Raw genomic sequence first — 23208 nt, 5'->3', positions numbered from 1 at the left:
TCTTGTCTTGTCTTTAAATATTGTCTTGTTCATACAATTTCCCTGTTCGTCTTGGATAAAATATGGGCTGAGGTGACTATTTTCTAGTATATTGCTATGAGTAGACAGCCGTGAACTCTGTCGTTATCGAGGTGCACGCATTTACCCAAAAGTAAGCGTGGCAGCGCCCATTTTCCACTATATTTTCAGAATTACGAAAAAAGGGTTGCATGAAAAGGATGTAAGGATGAAGCGGGTTAATTATGTGAAGACAAGTGTAGCTTCTTTAAAAAATTGTGGGACTCAACATTTACTTCAGAGCTATGCTCTAGTGGACTTGCAATGTTATGTAGAATCTGACGATATCGAAAAAAGTGGATCTGCAGTAATGTTATATTATTTAGTTTCTCTTTTTAAAAATAAATTATTTCCAGTATATCATTGGTTTGTGAGCAAATATTAGCCTTATTTATAAAATACGATTTCATTCATGGAACTGGCTGGGTTAGTTTCACAATAGTCCATCCTGCTAGTTCAGTTTTCCAAGGCCTTGGTAACGGTTTCTGGTTCTATCTCACAAATGGCTTGCTCGATATTCTTCAAGGCATCCACCAAAAAGGTCTATTGGCGTCAAATCACTGCTCGGAAGTGGCCAATTGACATCGCCGAGGCGGCTGATAACACGTCTATAAAACTTGGCGCGACAAAGGAAATTGTATCATGAGCTGTGTGGCATGGTGCACCATTCTGCAAAGATCAAATATCTTCTGAGTCCATGTCTTCAAATTTCGGCAACAAAAATCTGTTATCATGCCTCTGTAGTGCTCACCGTTGAACGAAATAACAGCAGTAAAATTCCGAACCAAACTGTCACTCTGTCACGCGCGGCAGTTTTGCTTGTTGACATAGCCGCCGAGATGGAAATGTGCTTCGTAAGAAAATATGATTTTTCTTCTTCTTTAATAAACGCATGGTTCGGGCTACACAATATAGACTTTGGAAATATAGGGTTTTTTAATAAGAGGTGTGATTTTGATATTCAAAGAAAAATGCTATTTTTTAATATAAATGATCGGATGTTTATTCCATTATAAAGAGGAAGGTATGCCGTTAATAGTGGAAAATAACATCAGGCAAGTGGCCACCACGACAACGCGTACAAAGCAATATCCTTTTCATGAAATTTTCCATAACCGAATTGCAAAATGGCTGCCCTATGTCCTCGATAGCCTCACGAATTCCATCTTTGACGTCTTAAATCGATCCTGGGTTGTTAGCGTAGACCTTCTCTTTCACGTGGCCCCAAAGAAAAAAGTCACAAGGTGTTAAATCACAAGATCTCGGTGGCAAATTGTGATCACCTCTTCCAGAGATAACATGGTCCGGAAACTTTTCCCGTAAAAGATCAATGGTTTCGTTGCTTGTGTGGCGCGTTGCTTGTGTGATCTGAAAATAGACGTTGTCCAGATCAATACCATCCAATTCCGGCCATAAAAAGTCGTTAATCATCTATCGACAGCGATAGATAACACCTGTTATTGGAAACCCCTTAGTTTGCAACATTTTTCAACTTTGTTCAAGTTTAAACCGATTTATTACGTTCCACGTAAATATGATACTGACTTTGAGAAAAGATTTCTAGTGGGAGAGAGCTGCCACTGCCAAAATAATGAAGATTAAAAAAAAAAACAATATGGGCCGCCCTGTACAAAACTTCATGTAAAAAAAAAACTTGTATTAAAAGTATTAATTTTACGCAAATTAATGATGTAAGTAGAAATGTTTATAAAACGCCACGCAGCTAAAACTAAATTGCCTAGACTAAAAACAAAAATAAATGCAAAATCTTGCCTCTGAAAAGCTAACGAGGGTTCATTCTAAATTCAAATCAAGGGTGGAGCGTAGTCGCCTTCGGAATAGCTTTATAAGACCAAAAATAAACAATCTCTCTTATGTAATGTAAAATCGTGTGAGCTATTTGTATCAAATATTATTCGGATAAGCCATGCGTAATGCATACTTACTTATGCATGTACTTACCATATGCATATGTGTGTATGTAGGTATATAAGTACTTTATCACACCTACATATACGCAGTTGCCAATTAAGATTCGTCTGGTGAATTAACAGGGACTGCTAACTTCCATTCCATTCTGACGACTCATAAGCACAAAGTATGTGTGTATTGATTTACCGTCGTGTGATCTTCGTAATTTTCTCCTATATAATATAAATAAATATATGTATGCACGTATATATGCATAACATATTGTCTCAAGAAGAAGAAACTCGTGTTTGAATTCCAATTGAGGCACATTCAAATTAAATATTCCCGACCATTTACGAATATGTATTCGTAAAAGTATCTGGCAGAACCAAAGCTTGTATAAATTTAAAATTGGTGAGGTGATTCAAGTATGAAACGTGATTGCTTGCAATATGTTTTTCGAACTTCAAATTTGCCGTGAAATTGGTATTCATGTAAAAATTGTCGTAGAACGTAGTAGACGGCAATTTTTAAAGAACCCACGTACCAGAAGAGTTTAAAGTTTCGATTTTTATTACTGCTGTGAGCTTAACTAAGGTGGTTGCGCTGCAAAAAGTATACTAGAAGTATAGCCCATATAGAGCAATGCTAACCACGCGACCGCTGGTTCGTAATTTGATAATAAACTGGCACTTTCTTTAATTTTGTAAGGTTCTCAGGGTTTTAAAATGGTTATTTTTTTACCAGATTCTACATTGAGTACGACAAAATTATGAGTTATTAGAAATATAACTACGGTCGGAATTTGAAATTTTTTTTTTTTTGACTTCAGCAATAGCTTAGTATTTTTTTGGGTCAATTTCAGATTGGTTTTACAGAGCTCATAGTTGGCCGTATAATTTTAAAGACTTTTACGCGAAACCCATTTTTTCCAATTAGTTGGTTTACAATTATATTTTATTTGGTTTACAATTTATATTGTAAATGTACGTAGCCTTTTTATTATTGAGTGTAAACTTTATTTGTTATAAATAATTCGCTACCCGCGTTTTTCGTTCAAAGCCGAATAGTTTTTATACTTTAGTTTTTTTTACTTCCAAAAGCAACAGTACTCGGAATATAAAAATATTTGTTTATTGCTCCAGATCTTACACTGTACGAAAAAAATTTTCGCTATCAAGGAAGTTTTTATAAAAGCCGATTTCCAAAATTGGTTTGGGGCGGCTATTTGGCATCATATATATATATATATGTATATATAAATGTATATATACACCCGTTTTTGGTATTTGCAGGTACCTACAGTTTCAAGCCGACTCCGAACGGCAGAAATTTTTTATGAGGAGATTTTCATGGCGTACTTCCGAATGGTAGTCACGCACCAACCCGTTCAGCTTCGTCGGTTGCATTTTGCAACATAATGACAATATATATATAATGTTTTCAATTCTGATAAGAAGCCCCACAGTCTACTCACTTAAAACCCTCTCTATCACATTTCTACTGTTAAAAGGCCTATCGTAACACCAGCTTAGATTATCAGTACTTTTATTATCGTTACTATTAATTATTCTTATGGTTTGTTCATGATTCGTTGCTGATCTTGAGAGTCAAGCTTTGGTAAGTATGTAATCAAAAACAAAGACCTTGTGCTGAGTGATTTTGGTCTTGGACTTGGCAGTTTGTTTATTTGCTGGTTTGTTTAGTTGATGACGGTATTAGATGGTCAATGACGTGCGTGAATTGCGGCATTCAATACCTGCTTATGGCGTCGGACAACAGCCAACCATCGTTAACTACTAGTCAACAACCAGCCAACCAATCAGACGGCTAGACTAGTTGAGAGTTGTTGGTGACTTAGGTTGGTTGAAAAGCTGGTGCTCATGCGCATTTTTGAGTCTTGAATTCGCACCGACGGGTTCTGCAAATTTTACATACTTACTTATGCATGTTATAAAAATGTATATGACTTGACATACATAAGTGTGCAGCAAGTGAGTCAAATGCATACATTTACGTAGGTACTTACATATTTGTATAACATTTGCTCGTTCACTTAATTACACTGTGTGACAAAAAAAAAATTAAATATACTTTTATGGTGACCTAGCACAACTTGTGGCTATAGAAAATCTAAAAAAATGGTATAGGAGAAATTTCCAATACACCCCCAAAATCTCATTTTATGGCCATAAAACCGTTTTTCAGTAGGTTGATGTGAACAATCACTCCTAACTTCACCAATTTCCATCCGATTTGAATTTGTTGTTTTTCGTCGAATGAGCTATATTTGACTGTAATTGAATTAAAATTAATAGAGTTGTGTGGGTTTTAAGATTTTATTTTATTTTTAATAATTTGGTATGTAGGTATAACTTACGCTAAATGAGAATAAGGGCGCGTTTCGAAGCATGAAAATGATAACAAGTGTCATTATAAACACATAATATTTATTGGAGTAATGTGCAGTGCAGCACTGTACGGTATGGTACGGTGCGGTACGGTGCAGTACACAACGGAACTGGTTCCAAACTTAAAAATGCATTGGAAACGGTCCTTTGGAGTTTAGTATGGTACGGTACATTTGTCATTCTCTTCATCAGTTTTGAATATTTCCCTGTAAGAAATTCGATCATCATCATTCGAGTTTTATAATGATGACCGTTTACGTCCGTTTTACAAAAATAACAATCATCTGGTTTATGATAAGGCTGATGATGCCACATCATCGGAGAATATAAAGAAATTCGACTTTTCTAGCCATCAACCAGAGCTTTATTACTCTGTAACTTCAAACAATGCTTTTGATCCATAAACCACATATGAAACGAAACTTATTGCGATTATCGCACATTTCTTTCTCACAAATTGAAGCAAAACAATAAAACTTTGACGTTTCAATAAGGTTAAATTATAATAACAAACTTCTTTTGTTAATCAATGTACAGTTTGAACTTTGGTACACTTGGGAGCTTTTTCATATTTCTATTCAAAAAAAAATGTTCTATAATATGTAAGATATTTTCGTAAGTTCTAACCAGTCCTGTTGTATGCAGTACAGTGTACTCTTATGTATACATATATACTCCAATAAATATTACGTATCTATAATAACGCATCAAAACACGTCCTTATTCCCATTTAGCGTAAGTTATACCTACATACCAAATTAGTAAAAAAAAAAAAAAAATCTTAAAACCCACACAACTCTATTAATTTTAATTCTATTACAGTCAAATATAGCTCATTCGACGCAAAATTAAATTTACTAATATATAACAATAGTGTACTAAAAAAATCCTCAATATCGGATAATATCGTAAAAATTATGTCAAAGTTGAAAAAATAGAGAAAAAATAAAAAAATTCCAAATACTTCCGTCTACAGTATCGTCAGTTGTCATTATAGAAAAATTGTCAACACACTGTCAAAGGCTTGTTTTTGTTCTTTCGAACTAAAAAAACAAATTCGAAATCGGATAGAAATTGGCGAAGTTAGGAGTGATTGTTCACATCAACCTACTGAAAAACGGTTTTATGGCCATAAAATGAGATTTTGGGGGTGTATTGGAAATTTCTCCTATACCATTTTTCTTAGTTTTACTATACCTACAAGTTGTACTAGGTCTCCATAAAAGTATAATATCACTGTCGCACAGTGTTATTTAATGAAATTCATAGAAACACAATCACGAAGCTGTATGTATGTAAATGTTTAACTGATAAATCAATATAAATACGAGTAGCAGCTTGACACTGCGGATAAAAGTTTTAGTTTTCCGATACATGCACATACTCAGAATAAAGATGTATGTATGCACGTATGTATGAATTATAGTACATTATCCAAACCATATTCCGTACGATAAATTACTTATGTATGTATATTAGTACAGTGCTATTTTTATATGTTAATAGTTTAATGCGAAATGAGAAATCAAGAAAACATTCCATTCACATTGCAATCCAAACAAACATATTTAATTACACGGAGTCACCTATCCCAGTCGTTTCGGTCGAATCGAAATTCTCTTGACCAAAGTTTTGTGGAAATACGCGTATTTAGTATATTGAGTCAAAGGCATATTGTGAAAAATACAACAAAATCATATGCACTCCCATATATTTAGACGTGTGCGTGAATGCATTCGCTTGATCACCCTTTCGGCGCCCACAAGATTGATTTGATGACGGCTCTGTGTCGGCCGTTACTCGCGCCAAGCGTGCTTACTCTACCTTTGCTGGCTTCGCTTGTTGCTTTAGGCTAGTTAAACGTCCGCTGTACGATCCAGTCACCGACGAGCTTCAACGACAATGTTACCTATGTTTACTTATACATACGAGTATCTAATTACAGTGGTTCGAAAAAGTTAATTAAAGTACAAATTTAAATCTGAAAAATCTTTCAAAAAACTTGAAAGTAGAACCATGAAAAAATTGGCAAACTGAAAATAGGAAAAACACTTAATCAGATATCATGACTTCTGAAAAAAATGGAATGGCTTGCAGAAGTCAACTTTGAAAATAAATACTATAAATATTCTTCAAAGGAAATGCAACTTTGATTTCTACAATCGGAAACGATTGAAGTTATTACAAAAGTTTAAGTTTTATACTATATATTTTCCTATTAAAGTACTTTGTGGAGGAAGAGCTGCTTAAGCCCTCCATTCTTTCTACTTCCATCTAAACGGGGAGTGCGAAAGGGTGCCATATTGATCAAAACAAAAGACCGACCAAAATAATGAACTCAGCTCATTGTCAACAACAATCGAAGTTGAAATCACCGAAGACCTAGCTTTAAATTACACCAAAGATGTCATCGAGCTTAAGCCCCGAAACATATCACACATATCTATGTATTTAAGTACAAGGGATCGCAAAACTAATCATCTAATTTAGTTTTTGAATAACTTTTTTACTAAATAAAAAACAACATTCCTTGTCTGTTTATATAAAGGAGCTGTCTAATACACAATTGTCAAACATGATTGCCGTGCGACTCCATTTGCAAAAAATCATGCATATTAATTTTGCCCGCCTTGTAGCAATTGAAGAACGATTAAGACATGTTAAAAATATGGACACAAACAAAACACCTCCAAAAAACAGTTTTTTTTTTAATCCGCGGTTTCCGAAATGTACGTTTGTATGTAATGTAAATATATGGTTATCCCGGTTTCTCTCGCCATTCTGTATATTATGATGTACCTAATATTATGTCTAGCTTTGTGTTACTATCATAATATGTCATAAATGCACTAGTGGGCATATATATTAAAGGTAAATTATAACACTTTTAACCAAATATTTCGTTGTAGGAACCGAAATTTATATTTACGGTGTGACTGTAACACTAGTATCATTAAACACTGTTATGTGCATATGTTGGCTTTATCAAATGGCTGCGACGTAGATGGCTTCTGACGTTTTAACGCTCCGCGATCATCGCTCCTCTTTCGTTCGATTAGTCGTTCGTTTTGCATACATATGTATATGTATATGCATACACGAATGTATATATGTATAGTTGTTTTTGCAGCATTGACACTTACCTACAGGGAAATGCACTAAAACCGAATTGGTGCGCTCTTAGTGAATTTAGGACCAAGGCTATCCTGTGTTCCGTAATAAGAACTAATGAATATCACAAGAAGTGTCAATTGTCCTCCAATGCGCCCACTTTCCAATAGTTAATATAGGAAATGGTAATAAATTAGAAAGATTAAATGTGCAACCCTTTTTGTTATATCTGGTTATGAAAGAAATTTGGAATTATGGAAGGTATAAAAATGAGAATGAAGTGTTTGCACTATAATAAAATGTCTGTCATGAAATGCTTGAATGCCAAGAGCATCTCTGCGTCTCGTTTTTTAAGGAATTATCAGGTTTCGAAATGAATGAAACTTTATTTCTTTATTACAATTGTAAAATTGACATAACGCGCTTTACGATCCCAGATATTGTGCTAATCGTTTTACTGGAATACTGGGCAATATCCTTCAAAGGTATTAACCTTCGGAGATACACCTTTTTTTGCTTAAACGACACCCCAATTCATACACTTTTTTCCAAAAAAAGAGTTAAAGTTTTTATTTACACCTTTTTTTGTATTTGGTATTTAGATAAAATAAATTTGAAATGAATTGCTGAATTTAATTTATTTAAACATATCAGATACTGTAATAACTATTTGGATTTAATTCACATAAAGACAATTTTTACCAAAAATAGGCTTTGCGTTCTCAAAAAAAAAAAATATATATATTGTATATATATCGGAAAACTATCTGAATTTTAGAAAACTTTATAAACTAAATTTTATTTTTATTAGTTTGTTAGTAAGTTGCATAATATGGTTTTTGTAGTAGTATTAACTATATTTTTGTATAAAATTAATTAAAATTTAAAAATAAATAAATAAATAGGCAAAACTTATCAATATGTGATGTACACTTTCCTCTGACGCTGACAGTATATACGTATATAAACTATAATATACAATAATATTTAGCTTAGTTTTGTCAAAGTATATTTTTATCTTTTTTAATTCCATTTTTATAAGGAGTGCTTTTCTTTTAGAGCATTAATGGCAATGTGGTCTAGAAGTGGGTGATAGTGTCCTAGTCTTGTCAATATATGGGTAAACTTTCGTTTGACGTTGACTGTAGATATATGAAAAAAGCAGGCGAGCTAAACATTGGGGTAAATTTCACCCAATCATATGTATATATTATTTGGCGCGTACATACTTCGTTAGGTGTTTGGATGCGCTTCCCATCCATTTTGTGGTGTGCGTCTTGATGTTCTCCTACAAGTGGAGGTACTGTTTTATGCCGATTTATCGTATTCAAAAAGTAGAAAATATTCTGTATTATAATAAAGTGATATCCTTCATGATATTTTGATAATATGTAATTGAAAAATGTACCTTTATAATGCTCGTGCTTTACTAAGAAAACGTATTATATTTTTAAAAACCCCTGTTTACTTTGTACCTTCTAATTATTTTGATGAACTACAGCGGCCGCCGTAGGTAAATGGGTGGTACATGACCAACATTTGGGAGTGTGTAGGCTCGAATCTACGTGCATGGAACACCAAAATGATAGAAACAATTTTTTCTAATAGCGACCGCCCCTCGGTAGGCAATGGCAAGCCCCCGAGTGTATTTCTGCTAAGGAAAAATCTCCTCATAAAAAATATCCCTTCATTTTGGAACAACATCAAGTCGCACGCCACAAATAGGAGTAAGAGCTCAGTCATACACCCAAAAAGGGGTGAGAATTCATGATAAAATTGTAAAACAATTTTTAGAATACACAAATAAAAGAGAGCACTTGTTTGCAGCGAAATTGGAAACAGGCAATAAGTTACCAATAGCGGGACCGCAGTGAATATACGTCCAGTGCTCCAACTTCTAGAGTATGTGTGTACGATTATTTTTTTATAATTATATCAAGTAAACACACATAAACATTCCATCTTTAAATATTTATTTTATTTGCGTATGTATTTTAAACCTGTGCATATTAGTTTATGAATATGTGCTTATATATACAACCATATGTGGTCCATCACTCATGTTCTCTCTTTTTTGTCTAATGTGAATATTCAGAGTACTTCGGTTATTTCAATCATGCACATAGCAGCTACTAACATAGATGACAGCAGCAATAAGTCAATACACCAACATTTTGTGGCAGATAATTTTAACGCTCTATGCAATAGTGCTTTTGATTGGAATGTAGTGATAAGAGTTGCAGCGTATAAAGGTTCTGAACTTTTAAACCTTAACATGCGATCATTGAATGTTTACAAGGGGGAGTTGGACGTGCAGGTATACATATTGAACATTAATTTCAAAACTGCCACAACTCAAAGTCAAATAACTATGGAGTATTCACTCGAAAGCACATTTTTATTGTTGTACTTTTGCAAATAAATGGCGGGCCACATAGCCGGTTGAGTGTGAGCTAGATTAGGTTAGGTTGTAGGTTGTTTTGGCTGCCGACGTAACTATCAATCGTTAGGTCTAAGCCTTCGATGAACACTATTTTTATCATGTTCCGTTAGCTTTAGCTATTTCTTAGTCGGGTATACATTTTTCAAGAAGAGTTTTTATATTTACGAGTATATTGTAAATTTCATTTAGTTTCAATGTTGCGTCATTTTACGCAAAATCGTCTATTCCTTAACTAATATTATTACAAGTGCCATTCCAAGGCAAGGCGGTACGAATCCAAATTATTCACCCGAATAAATATCCCTGGGACCTATAATATACTTGCAAAAAAATAATAATTGACCTATCAAGTCCTAACTAGCCCAAGATTTTGGGTACTTAAAAAGAACGGATACCTGGATCTCTGGATTGGTATTAATGGGGTGTCAAATTGATAAACGAACGACCCTTTAGCTAGCTTTTGCTAACGATGCGTGTTAAGAAGATTGTTGAAAAATGCCGTATAATTTCAAGAAGCAAGAACTTTAGTTTTGGTTGAAGGTGGAAATAACTTAAAAATAAGAAAAAATGGAATTGTTTTCAAAACTTTGGTGTCAATAATGACTTCTGTTTGGTATTTGGTATTACTGCCATTTAGCTTCGCATTCGATTTTTGTCACACATAGGGCGTACATTAAAAATAACCAAATTTAAATGTTCGAGGCCTGGGCAATATTCTTTTTTAGTAATTTGTATGTAATTAATCCCAAAAAAGTAACGAAAACGTATCTATAACATTATTTTTCAGTAAGTGTTTACAAATCTGCTACTGTCTTGATTTGAAATTAAGCAGTTAAATTTTTAATTGAATATACTAGGTTGTTCAATAAGTTTTGCGGCTCGATAAGAAAAACACAATTTTATGGTTTGAAATGCACGTTATTATTCAGTATAGTCTCCCTGAGCATCAATACACTTGTTCCAATGAGATTCCAATTTATGAATTCCACCCCTGAAGTGACAATCTAGAAGGGCTGCAAAATACTCTTCCACAGCTGTTACGTCCTTATCATTTGATGGAAAACGCTTTCCACGCATGCATTTTTTTAGGTCTGAAAACAGATGAAAGTCGCTAGGGACCGAATTTGGTGAATACGGTGGATACTCCAACAAATCGAAATTTAATTCATGGATTTTAGCCATTGTCAAAATGCTCTTGTGGCACGGTGCATTGTCCTGACGAAGAATATTTTTTTTCTTTTGCAAACTGGGTCTTTTTTCTCGAATTTTTTCCTCAGTTGGTCTAAAAGGTTACAATAATATTCAGAGCTTATTGTTTTACCAGTTTGCAAGTATTCCACAAATCTAATTCCTTTCGCATCCCTGATATGCCAACTGATGCTAACAACTTCTTGGCCGATTTCTCGACACATACTCGTTTCGGAACCGAAGAGCCAGATTCACACTACTCTTTAGCCTCCTGTTTTGATTTAGAATCATAATGATAGACCCAAGTCGCATCGTAGTGATGAATAAACGCACAAAATCCATTTATTTTTTCTACGATTATTATTATTGCTGTTTTTGGACGTCCTTGACCTGTACTAATTGATGGCGAAAAGTCCTTATACACTTTCCACATTCGTTCGTAAATTTCCTTTGCTTTTAAACCTTCCAAAAATAAAAATTCAATCACTTGAATACTTGATTTTTTCTATTGTAGAAAATATTATGGCACGTCGATACAAAATAGCTTGTAAACAAAAAAAGAATTACCAGTTTGAAATGACACTTCACATACATTCGAATTAAAAGTGTACCAACATAACAAAAAAAATTTAGGCCACTAGCAATGCCCTTTCTTATCGAACCACAAAACTTATTGAACAACCTGGTAGAATTGCTTACACCCAAAAAAAATTAAAGTAAAAATGTGTTATTAAACTAGACTTATGAATCCGCTAAGTGATATCAAATTCTTTGTTGTGTTTTTATTAATGTCGCTATTCTATAAACTTCAAATTGGAAGTATGCTTTTTATAAAATGCTAATCCAGTCATTACTAAGAGGGGATGATCGGCTAATGCTTGTGAAGTTAGTTAAATATTTAAATGTAAAAATTTGCCCAATGGCAGCAACAAACAAAACAATCTATTAAAAACTTAATATGTATGTACATTAGAGAACCTCACTAAAAAAGATGCGGTTTTTCCACCAATGGTTGGATATTATTCGGATAATATTTTTCCGAAATAATGGCGGAAGTTAAAATATATGTAATATATTATAGTCTTAAGCAAAAATTAATAGTCAAAAGCAAAGATTAATTACTTGCCAAACAATTATAAATAATACATCTATATAAATCTAAGTAAATAAGTGCAAATTTAAGTTTTGTCATCGACAATCCTCAAGTAGTTTAAAGCGTGGAATAGCATTAGCCATTAGCCCATCTTCATAAGCACCTCCAATGGTCCACTCTGCATCTTCAACCCAAAAAGTATGAAAAAGGCACAGCTACAACGACGAAAACTACTTCAGAGAATACAAAGCAATCATAAATTTGTCACAGATTTCAGTGATTTGTTAGCGCTTATTGTTATCGGTGACATTGGAGACGCCGCAATGCCATCGCTGCTTTCAAAGTGTTATTCTTTGCAGTCATTTGTCAATGTGTGAATGTGCATCGATATTTATTTGCAATTGCTAAACAAATTGATTTCTGAGCTTCATACAAAAGAACTTTTCAAATGCAACAAAAACAATTGACACGTAGCAGTTTCAGCAGCAAAACGTGACGGGTACTCACGTAAACATCGAGATGCATGGGTATTAGTATTGCATTCAACGCATAAATATTTCTGTTCTAGAGTTGCCAGTTGTCGTACTTTTTAATTATCAATTCTAAGGAAGCTCCGCTGTATTCTTTAATTTTCTTTGTTGAATGGTCGAGCATGCATATAAATAACTACTATATATGTACATACATATGTAGGTAAATATGTAGATTTGGAAATGAATATAAACCATTTAATACACAAAGGAACTGAGAATATGAAATATCCGATGATGTTATAGCCGGATAAAAATTATGCACGCAAATGCAACAACAACGATATAGCACTGATAGAGATCTGGCTCAATTTCTGATCCGTTCTGTTCGTTTTGTTTTCCGTCATTGTGAGTAGTTTTGCAGCCCAGCCTTTTGTAACTGGCATCAGTGGCAATTGAATGTATACATAAACAAGAGGTTACGGGAACTAAATTAGGAAAGCTTTTATTTCATAGATATATTTCATGGTGATTGAGGATTTCTGTTAAAAATTGTAACACTATTAAGTATAAAGCATTACGGCTAATTGATAACATTTTAATTGATAGCTCTTGAAAAACACCAATATATAATTTTCTTGAAAATGTGTATTATTTACGGATCCTTCACTTTAATGATGACAGGTTCCAAACATCAAATGTTGTGTAGAATACATCCACAAATAATTATTTTAATGATTGAGCCCGAGTCTGTACTTTCCGCTCAGTGAACTAAAACAGAAGTTTTATATCAGGGCTGCTAGGACCCATAAAAATAGTCCAGATCCTTCCAGTGGGAATCGATACTGAGCTGGATAACGTAAGGAAATACGCGTTTGAACTATGCAATAATTACCGCATTATTGCAAACCTTGTGGCTTGCTTGATACTCAGCTGATAATCTGTTACACAATTGCAGAAGTTATTTTGCATAGAACGAAATATTTGAAATTATTAGAAAGAAGCATGGACATTTTGACCTCGCCATATTTACCATAATAGTCGATGCGACTTAGGTTGCGACTTTGTTTAAAAATTTTCTATGCAGCCGGAGCTTGCATATTCAATTAAAGTTGAGATTAGATTAGATTATTAAAGTGAAAATTAGAAGGACAATATAAGTTTAACATAAGTTGTTTTTTTTAAATAGTTCGCGATACTCAACGCAGCTTTGGCGGAGGTATAGATTATGCATGCAATGTATTGCCTTCGTAATATAATTTAAGTGCAATCTTTTGCGTTTATCTATTACGTTCATCCTACGCAAAATTTAATATAAAAGCATCCGCCATCTGGCATCACTATCTTACAAACACATAAACATAAAGTAAACATACAACCCATACATATGATTGAATATGAATGCTACCTGCAAAAGTCAACAATAGTTGTTGCTCCTTTTTTGCATGCTCCAAGTTTTTTACTTCCTCGAGAGTTAACGAATGCTTTATGTATTTGCTTTCTTATTGAATTGCTTTGATCCGTCGAGTTTGTTACTTGTTATTGCAATTTACTCTTTCAGTTCTTACTCTTTATTTACCATCTTTATTTTATCTTGGTGCTGCACAATTTTAGTATCCTGGCGTTGCGCATGCGCACACTTCGTCGCTAACTCGCTCTGTTATTATGCAAATATGAAGTTGTAAAATTTTATATGCACACACCATTTAAGAAGGAACGCTAAACCGTTTTTTGTATAATTTTCGAGTTGCTCTTTTCTCCGCAGTGGTACTTTTGCGACTATTTATGCACATCATAAATTACAGAGTTTATTCATTGCAATCATTTTTTATGGGTGTCGACTGACGCTTTCCATTTTTATAGTTACATATACACATATGGTAACATAATTTAATATGTCATATAATGACTTTATTTCATTTCGAATTTGAAAACTTTATTCAAATACTCAGTTTGTTCAAATTAGTTCAGGTAAATCAAGTTTTAAGTTTATCTGGTTAAAAATTCTAATAAGTTTTTCAATAAGAGCTGGAGTTAATTTTATACGGTGTGTTAATTTTATACTGTAACAATTTCATTTATAATACTTTCAAAAATGGATCGGATTTTATTTAAAATAAAAAAATATTTTATTAAAATTCATTAAAAAATACTAAAAACAACTCTTAGTGCAAAACGTAAGCGATGAGTTGTGTGAACGAGCATCTGCTTTCGTTGACCTTAGCGACAGTACAGCTCTAGTACTGAATTTATGAACTGCTCTGTCACTCTTCTGGAGAGAAATATGTATGAAAGAAAGACTAAACTATTCTGGAAAAGATGAAATAAGAAAACAAGAAACAACTTCTAATTTAAGCTGAAAAAATGGAAGCGGCTTGGGGTTGGGATTTTGATAGTGATCCAGAATATGATGAAATGTGGAAGGTTGTTATAATGCGACGAATAAATGAAATAAAATCTCGTCAGAGTTCTTCGAGTTATACTTATCGCGAAAAAGATTTCCCGAACCGATCCGTATTAGCAAAGAAACCGACTGAAATGTGCTCGGTTCTATTTAAACTGAAATTAAGCACCAAACCTAATGGTAAATCTAATTTACTTAACGCCGCTCACTGACATTTACATTTATTTTAGAAACAAATGTTTTTGTTTACGATACGCCCTTATGGTAAAGGAAGGTCGTTAGCAACAGTAAGAGATTTATTTGTTTCTAAAAATACTGTGCCACGAGTTATATCAGTAGTTTCGCCGCAAATTAAAAGACCATTTATTTCCCTCAAACGGAAAGAGAGTTACAAGAGTCACTGTTACGCTCTTTTAAGTTGGAACAACTTCCCCCGAGTGTTTGCAGCAATCGATTTCACACATGTAAAAATTATTTCCCCAAGTTCCATTAAAATAAAATATGTAATGCAAAAACATCCTCATTGTATACATGCAGGTGGGGAAGATGCAGAAAATATATATTTGGGATCGTGGAGTCTGGAAGCATAGGTAAGGTTAAGTTACTTATTCCTCTCAGTTTAATTCCAAATCTACCCACCACACCCTTTTTATGTCCAATCAATGTCTTGCCTTCATCAATTACAACGGTTACCAATTTTTCCTATTGTAACCATTCAATCCAAATTGCATAACTATAAAAGCTCTTCAAAAACTAAACTAAACTAAATGTTTTTATGAATTCGCTCTCAGTAAACGGTGGGACACTCTTACGCACATTTTTTGTTGGCGGATTGCCTACTACTGTACCTCCTTTATTATCGATCAAGTTTGACAGTTTTGCTAAAATTTTATTGGTTTGCGAGTATGGCGATTTATTTTCGTCAGTTAACAACCAGCGACCATATTGAATTTTGACTGATAGTGTAGTTAAAAATTTGCAGTATCTAAAGCGAAATATTAGCTCATAACAAAAGGCACATGTTTAACACCAGCATGCACATATAGCAGGCGGCCTTAACAATTTTTGGAAGTTTCCTTAGAAGAGAGCTTTCAAGGTTTCGGTATTATAATGTTTATCAATCAAAACTATTTTTCCTTTGGCAACTATTTACCCACTTGGTGCTTTTCTGGTATTTATTTTTTTTATTAAATATATATATATATACACCCTTTTGGGAGTTTGGCCGAGCTCCTCCTCCTATTTGTGGTGTGCGTCTTAGTTTCAAGCCGACTTCGAACTGCAGATATTTTTATGAGGATCTTTTTCATGGCAGAAATACACTCGGAGGTTTGCCATTGCCTACCGAGGGGCGACCGCTATTAGAAATTTTTTTTCTTAATTTTGGTGTTTCACCGATATTCGAACCAACCTTCTCTCTGTGAATTCCGAATGGTAGTCACGCACCAACCCATTCGGCTACGACGGCCGCCGTAAATAACGGTGTGATTAATTTTTATTAAATAACAGTGTGATTAATAAGGCATGCCAAATATTTTAATTTTCTGTCTTTCTGAACTGACATGACTGACCGCTACAAGCCGTCAGACAAAACTGATAAATGTTTGGTTATCGAACTTGGTCCAACGTGTGCTTCATACAAAATTCCTATTACTCCGAGTACGGTTTAAACGGAAAATAATCTACATATATATATATGTATGTTTACCATAGGACAATTTCGTGAATGAAAGTAACTCCCGTTTCATATTTTCTTCTAAAGCACTATTTTCTTCAAATTTATTTATACACAGGGTTACAACAAATTCGTTATTAAGAAATGTACAGGGTGCGCCATCTTTTATGTCATATAACAGACACGAAAGGACAAAATCCTTACGATGCAATAATAGAAAATAAAAGTGACTTTAAGCTCTGGAGAACCAACTTACTGGCCAACTGATATGCGGAAGCGACCTGATTTAATTGACTTTTATATTACGAAAGATATTAAAAGTGAGCAACTGGAAATAAATCCAAGCTTTGACCTCTCATCTGACCATTCTCCAATATTCTTAAGCTATGAAACCAGTCCTATCCTAAACTACAAGACACATAAATTTTACAATAATTATACGAACTGGAACTATTTTCGTGAAATTATGGAGCAAAGCCTTAACATAAAAGTCCCCCTAAAGAGCGAAAAAGAAATAGACTCCGCAATCGCATACTTCAATGACAGTATAGTGTATGCAACAACAACTTCCACACCTATAATCAAGATGAGTAACAACAAACACAAATTACCCCATAAAATCTTGGAAAAAATCAGAGAAAAACGAAAACTAAGGCAACAATGGCAATCTACACGCTCACCAGATATCAAAAAAAGGCTGAATATAGCAGCAAAAGAAATTAAAGATATATTAAAAGTGGACAAGGACGAAAAATCTGAAAAATATATCGCATCACTGGGAGCTACTAGAGCTACAAACTATACACTATGGAAGGCCTGCAAAAAAATCGAAAACGCGGTTATGCACCAACCCCCTCTAAGGACAAGTACAAATTCTTGGGCGAAAACACCAAAAGAAAAAGCAAAAATACTCGCTGATCATTTTAAAAAAACATTTACAAATCAACATAACAACCAAGACATTGACAATTCTGAATTTCATGACCACCTCACAAATAACATAAATATACCAATCAAGAAAATAACTTCAAAAGAAATTCGTATAGCAATTGAGACAAAAATTGACGTAAATAAATCCCCAGGATATGACGGAATCACAGGAAGGATTCTAAAGGAGTTACCTGACAAAGCAACTCTGTACTTAAGAAATGTATTTAACTCAGCATTACGAATGAAGTATTTTCCACTGCCTTGGAAGGTTGCTGAAATCATCGCAATACCCAAACCTAATAAAGATGCCTCTGAAGCTTCTTCATACAGACCAATTAGTTTATTACCATCATTATCTAAACTTTTTGAGAAGCTTATACTTGACCGCCTTGACCCCATACTACAGGCGCGAAACTTATTTCCCTCACACCAATTTGGATTTCGTAGAAAACACTCAACAATAGAACAGGTACAAAGAGTAACAAATAAAATATTATCAGAAATTGACAAAAGAAATACACGTGTTGCTGTGTATCTTGATGTAGCGAAAGCTTTCGACAGCGTGTGGCACAAGGGTTTAATATTTAAACTTAAACAGTATCTTCCACTCGACTACTATTTGTTAATGAAAAGCTATTTAGCAAACAGATTCTTTTATGTGAAATATAGAGACAAATACTCTAATATTCAACTCATGGAAGCCGGTGTACCTCAGGGCAGTGTACTAGGGCCTGTACTATATGTGCTGTACACAGCTGATATTCCCCTGCCTGCAAGTATCGACATGATAGCAACTTTTGCAGATGACACTGTCCTATTGGCAACTCATAAAACCTTAGAAGCAGCAACAAACAAGTTACAACAAATTTTGAACAAAACACTAACATGGTTTAATGCTTGGGGTATACAAATCAATAGTGGCAAAACAATTCATGTAGTTTATTCCAACAAGAAAGTAAGACACAAGAATCTGACAATAAACCACTCACAAATCCCAATAGACACGAAAGCAAGATACCTTGGAATGACTATTGACTCCAAACTTCTCTAGAAAGAACATATTACGATGAAAAGAAATGAGGTAAAAAACAGATTCCGACAACTATATTGGCTACTTGGCAGGCGCTCGAAACTGTCATTGCTGAATAAAATACTTATATACAAAACTGTGATTGTGCCAATCTGGGCATACGGCATAGAAATCTGGGGTACTGCAAGCAAAAGTAACATTAACATTATTCAAAGACTACAATCAAAAATACTCAGAACTATAACCAATGCACCTTGGTACATCCCAAACGAAGACATTCATCGCGATCTCAACATCGAAACAGTAGCGGAAATCATCCGCAAACGCAGCACAAATCATATTGTCCGTTTAATGAACCATTCCAATAATGACATGCGACAACTCCCAACAGCAGAAAGGGCAAACTCTAGGCGGCTCAAACGACCAACCCCAACTCAGCTGATAACTAGAATAATTTAAAGCTATGCACATACACTTGTAAACTCACACAAAAACTTAACCCAAATGTAATATTGATAATGATTAATGTTATAAAATCCAAGCTGCAGAAAGAATTACTTAGTGTCATACGACAGGTGTAATTAATATAGGAGGCAAAAAAAAAAAAAATCTTTTATGTCGGTATGAAAAAATTGAATAACTTTGAAAAAAAAACAACTAATTTTTATAAGTGAGGTATTTTTATTTGGTTTGGTTATTTACAATTTATTAAAACTATTTTTTGAATACAATATCAATCAAGTGGCCACCTTTATTAGCAATCAAAAACTGCGACCTTTTTTCTGCATTTCGGGTTTTATAGCGTTGATTTCGCGTTGTTTCGGTATAAAGCGATCCAGAAAACCCCTTTTCTATCATTTGTTGTTTCATCATGGCATCACTGGGTTTCGAACCTGAGCCCTATCGAATGATAGTCACGCGTCAACCCATTCTGCTACAGCAGCCGCCGTACTTACACAAAAGTGCATAGTATATACATATGGAAGTACATATATGTATATCCAGGCCTATCAAAACGAGCTAAATAAACCCTACCATGCATTAAGCCCGAACACGCAAATGCAAAGAAGTCACTGCGCATGAACCTACCTACCGTTCATTCTTCGCTGCGTTCACCAAACCACGCATAAACGTCTGCGATACTCAAAACACTGCAACTACTAGTAATGAAAAGACCGTTGAGTGTTTCTCGCTAATCTGCTTAATTGCTAACAAATTTATAGAGCGATGCACATTAATTCTGAATTAGCAATGAAACTAAAGAACAACAAACAACTCACAACAGACATGAATGCTATGATAGTTCACTAATAGTTTGAACGAATACGATGAGCCACTTCCACCCACTACCGAGCTTAAACAGGAGGCTCTTTGAATGTAGAATTTCGAAAATGGCATATTTCAAATCAGAGTTTGTAGTTACATCTATTTTTGGAAATAAGAACCACTAGTTAACATAAGTATATTATGTCTTTTTAACCTTCGAAATGTTCTCTCTAGAAAGTTAAGCAATTCTTCTGATCTTTTCTTATCTATTTGCGGCCAAATTAGCCTGGGTGTAAAACACGTATTTTCTTCTTTCTATGGCATATTGGCCTACTGAAGAATATTATTTTTTTCCTTAATTTGCGAGTTGCCCTAGAAATACCAATATTGCCTCTGTTCTCAGTCAGTGGAACATTAGTACCCTTCTGGCTAGCTTCAATATATCTATCTCCCGGAACCCATATAAGGCTAACTTTGAAGACGGCCTGGCAGCCTGAGCAACTTTTGATCTTAGTATAACTGCCTTCATTGGTTTGATGGCCACCTGGCTGGCCGAAAAGATATTTATCGTAGTTTTTGTCATGGCGTGTGGGTTAAGGTACACAGTTTATTCCTTTATGGCTAGGACTTCGGCTTGGTAGACGCAAGAGTAGTCCCGAAGTCGGTCAGATAAATCTAATCCTAATTATTTTGAAAAAACTTTATAAAAAAAAAATAAATAATTGGCGCGTACACTTCTGTTAGGTGTTTGGCCGAGCTCCTCCTCCTATTTGTGGTGTACGTCTTGATGTTGTTCCACAAATGGAGGGACCTACAGTTTCAAGCCGACTCCGAACGGCAGATATTTTTATGAGGAGCTTTTTCATGGCAGAAATACACTCGGAGGTTTGCCATTGCCTGCCGAGGGGCGACCGCTATTAGAAAAATGTTTTTATTAATTTTGCTTTCACCGAGATTCGAACCAACTACCTCTCTGTGAATTCCGAATGGTAATCACGCACCAACCCATTCGGCCACGGCGGCCGCCTGCTGCTTTATTTTCTAGATTGGATCCATCCGTGTAGAAATAAATTTCCCCTCTTCTCCATGGTATTTGAGTTTGGAGATTTAACCCGAACTAAACCTCCTACCGTCAAAATATTTCCTCAAGAAGCGGTTTGGGCATTATACTCAACGTCAGTTACTGTGTGTGTGTGTATAATTTCTTGTGCTTAGAAGGTTCCATTGCTTTCGCTGACTCTTCCTCTTCTCAACCAAGTAATTGAAGGCGCAATCTTTCTTGATTTTCTTGTTTCAAAGTTATTGATTAAGTATTGTAAAACATGGACTCTTTATTAATTAAATCATTTGGCAGTGGTGGCGTGAGGCAGTCAGATAAAATACTGTTTATTGTTGATCTCAGTCAAAGTACTTAAACGGTTAATCTGGCAATTAATAGAAAGAAAAAGAATATAGAAGCAAACATTTCTCCTTATGCATTAAAAATAATATAAACAAATTTTTTGGGAAAAAAAGAAAATTACAGGTGTCAATGCAAGCGTAGAGAACTGGATATTCTTATGTGTATACTCGTACGCCTCTGTATTTTTGTTGAAAACCTGTGGAATCTTACACTTCTTTCACTTATAAGATGCTCTGAATGCAGCAAAAGCTTGGAAATACTAATAATACGAGTAAATAAAGGCAATAAATGGTAAAAACAAAACTAATTTCACCTCGACGTACTGGAGCGATACGACGTTCAGCCACCGCAAGCAACAAACGGTACACTGCACTTTAATTGAAATACCTAACACCAATCACTAACCAACCTGTTGCTTAAATAATGTGTTTTAGTGTATGTATAGTTGGTAGATAGAAAGTTCTAAATCGAGCCATGTTGAACACTACACTGAATGTACCTGTACCGGTTCGCTTGCTACTTGTATTAAAGTATTAAACCAAAAAAGTAATAACTGCACAGCCATTATATTTAAAGCAAAAGTAAGGGAGGGAAAACCAACAAAAATGCACGCTATGGCAAAAGGCCAATATAATGAGACGAGATGGTGTTCAATTTGCTCCTCAAAAATTGACATTGCGGAGCCCAGACATAGGTATGTATGTATTTTTATACTTGGACTTCCACATAATACCTACACATATGCACTTTTCTACAAACAGAAACCAATACGAGACGAATCAATGATAGATTACAAATTATTATCACCTTTAGTTTTTGAACTGGATAAACCAGAGCAAAAAACGTGTATTGGGGCAGATTATTCTTTACTTTGTTTTCTTAATTTTTTTGCTAGTAAACAGGTCGGAGATCGGGCTAAATAAGTGATATCACTTGTGGATGCGAATGCAAAAGTTTGTTATGTTATAGCTTCTATGGCCATATTCGCTTTGAAATATGCTAACTTAACTGTCGAATGCTTTAATTTTGTGGAGTATCGATGGATGCACATCTATCCATGACTTTATATTCCTTGACCGACAATAGGGTGAAATAATTCTGGTATGCATAAAGTACATATGCACATATATTTATATGTATAAATATATAGGTTCGCATGCACAAGTGCTATGTGAAGGCACATTTTCAACGAAAAAACAACTTGGCTTCTATATCTTTCTTAATCGACATTGCTTGTTATGGTAGTAAAATGTGACAGGACATACATAAATATGTACCTATTTAACTTTATAATGATGATTTACATATATTTTTACATACATATGTACATTTGATTGGGCGTGTGCCTTTTTGACGATGGCAATTATGACATAACCAGAAAAGGCAAGGAGGGAAGTTGCAAGTCATTTCGGAGTATTTTTCCATTGATTCATTGAAACCAGTTCAAATTTGCCATTGGAAATCGGGATTAACTAGTGGTATAATCGCAGCAGTGTCTATTAGCAACTGTCAATGTCTGCCAGCGGGCAGCGCAGCTGACATCATCAACCAATTAACCAACCATAGACTTGAAGCAACCAGCGACCATGCAGCCTTTCAAACCGGCCAGACATCGATTAAAAAGTCAACTAGTCAAACAGTAATGATGTACCGCGGCATTAGCGTTTCATTAAGGTTTATTATCAAGAGCATGTGGAAAGCAGCAGAGGCAGGTCGAGTGGTTGCGTTCGCTTTACGGGCAATCTGCGCCACTTCCACTGTGGATGGCTTTTCGACCTACGCTTAGGTCAGCAGCATGCGAACGATGCAATGCGCCT

At 34.7% G+C, this 23208-nt stretch overlaps 1 protein-coding gene across 4 annotated transcripts in view; it reads left to right on the top strand.

Moving 5' to 3' along the window:
• LOC129247036 (nuclear pore complex protein DDB_G0274915) overlaps nucleotides 1-23208 on the top strand; it is an 85326-nt gene that overhangs the window by 37506 nt on the left and 24612 nt on the right. Inside the window, exon 2 of one of the 4 annotated variants that reach the window (XM_054885902.1) lies at nucleotides 21968-22085. The exons of 2 other annotated variants lie outside the window; for them this stretch is intronic. The gene's annotated coding sequence lies outside the window, so the exon portion shown is untranslated. Of the gene's footprint in view, nucleotides 1-21952; nucleotides 22086-23208 lie in introns of all 4 variants that reach the window. One more of the 4 variants, XM_054885901.1, reaches the window with a different exon arrangement.

This window comes from Anastrepha obliqua, chromosome 5 (genome assembly GCF_027943255.1).
Source record: "Anastrepha obliqua isolate idAnaObli1 chromosome 5, idAnaObli1_1.0, whole genome shotgun sequence".
NCBI lineage: Eukaryota > Metazoa > Arthropoda > Insecta > Diptera > Tephritidae > Anastrepha > Anastrepha obliqua.
This window is presented reverse-complemented; position numbering and strand designations above follow the sequence as displayed.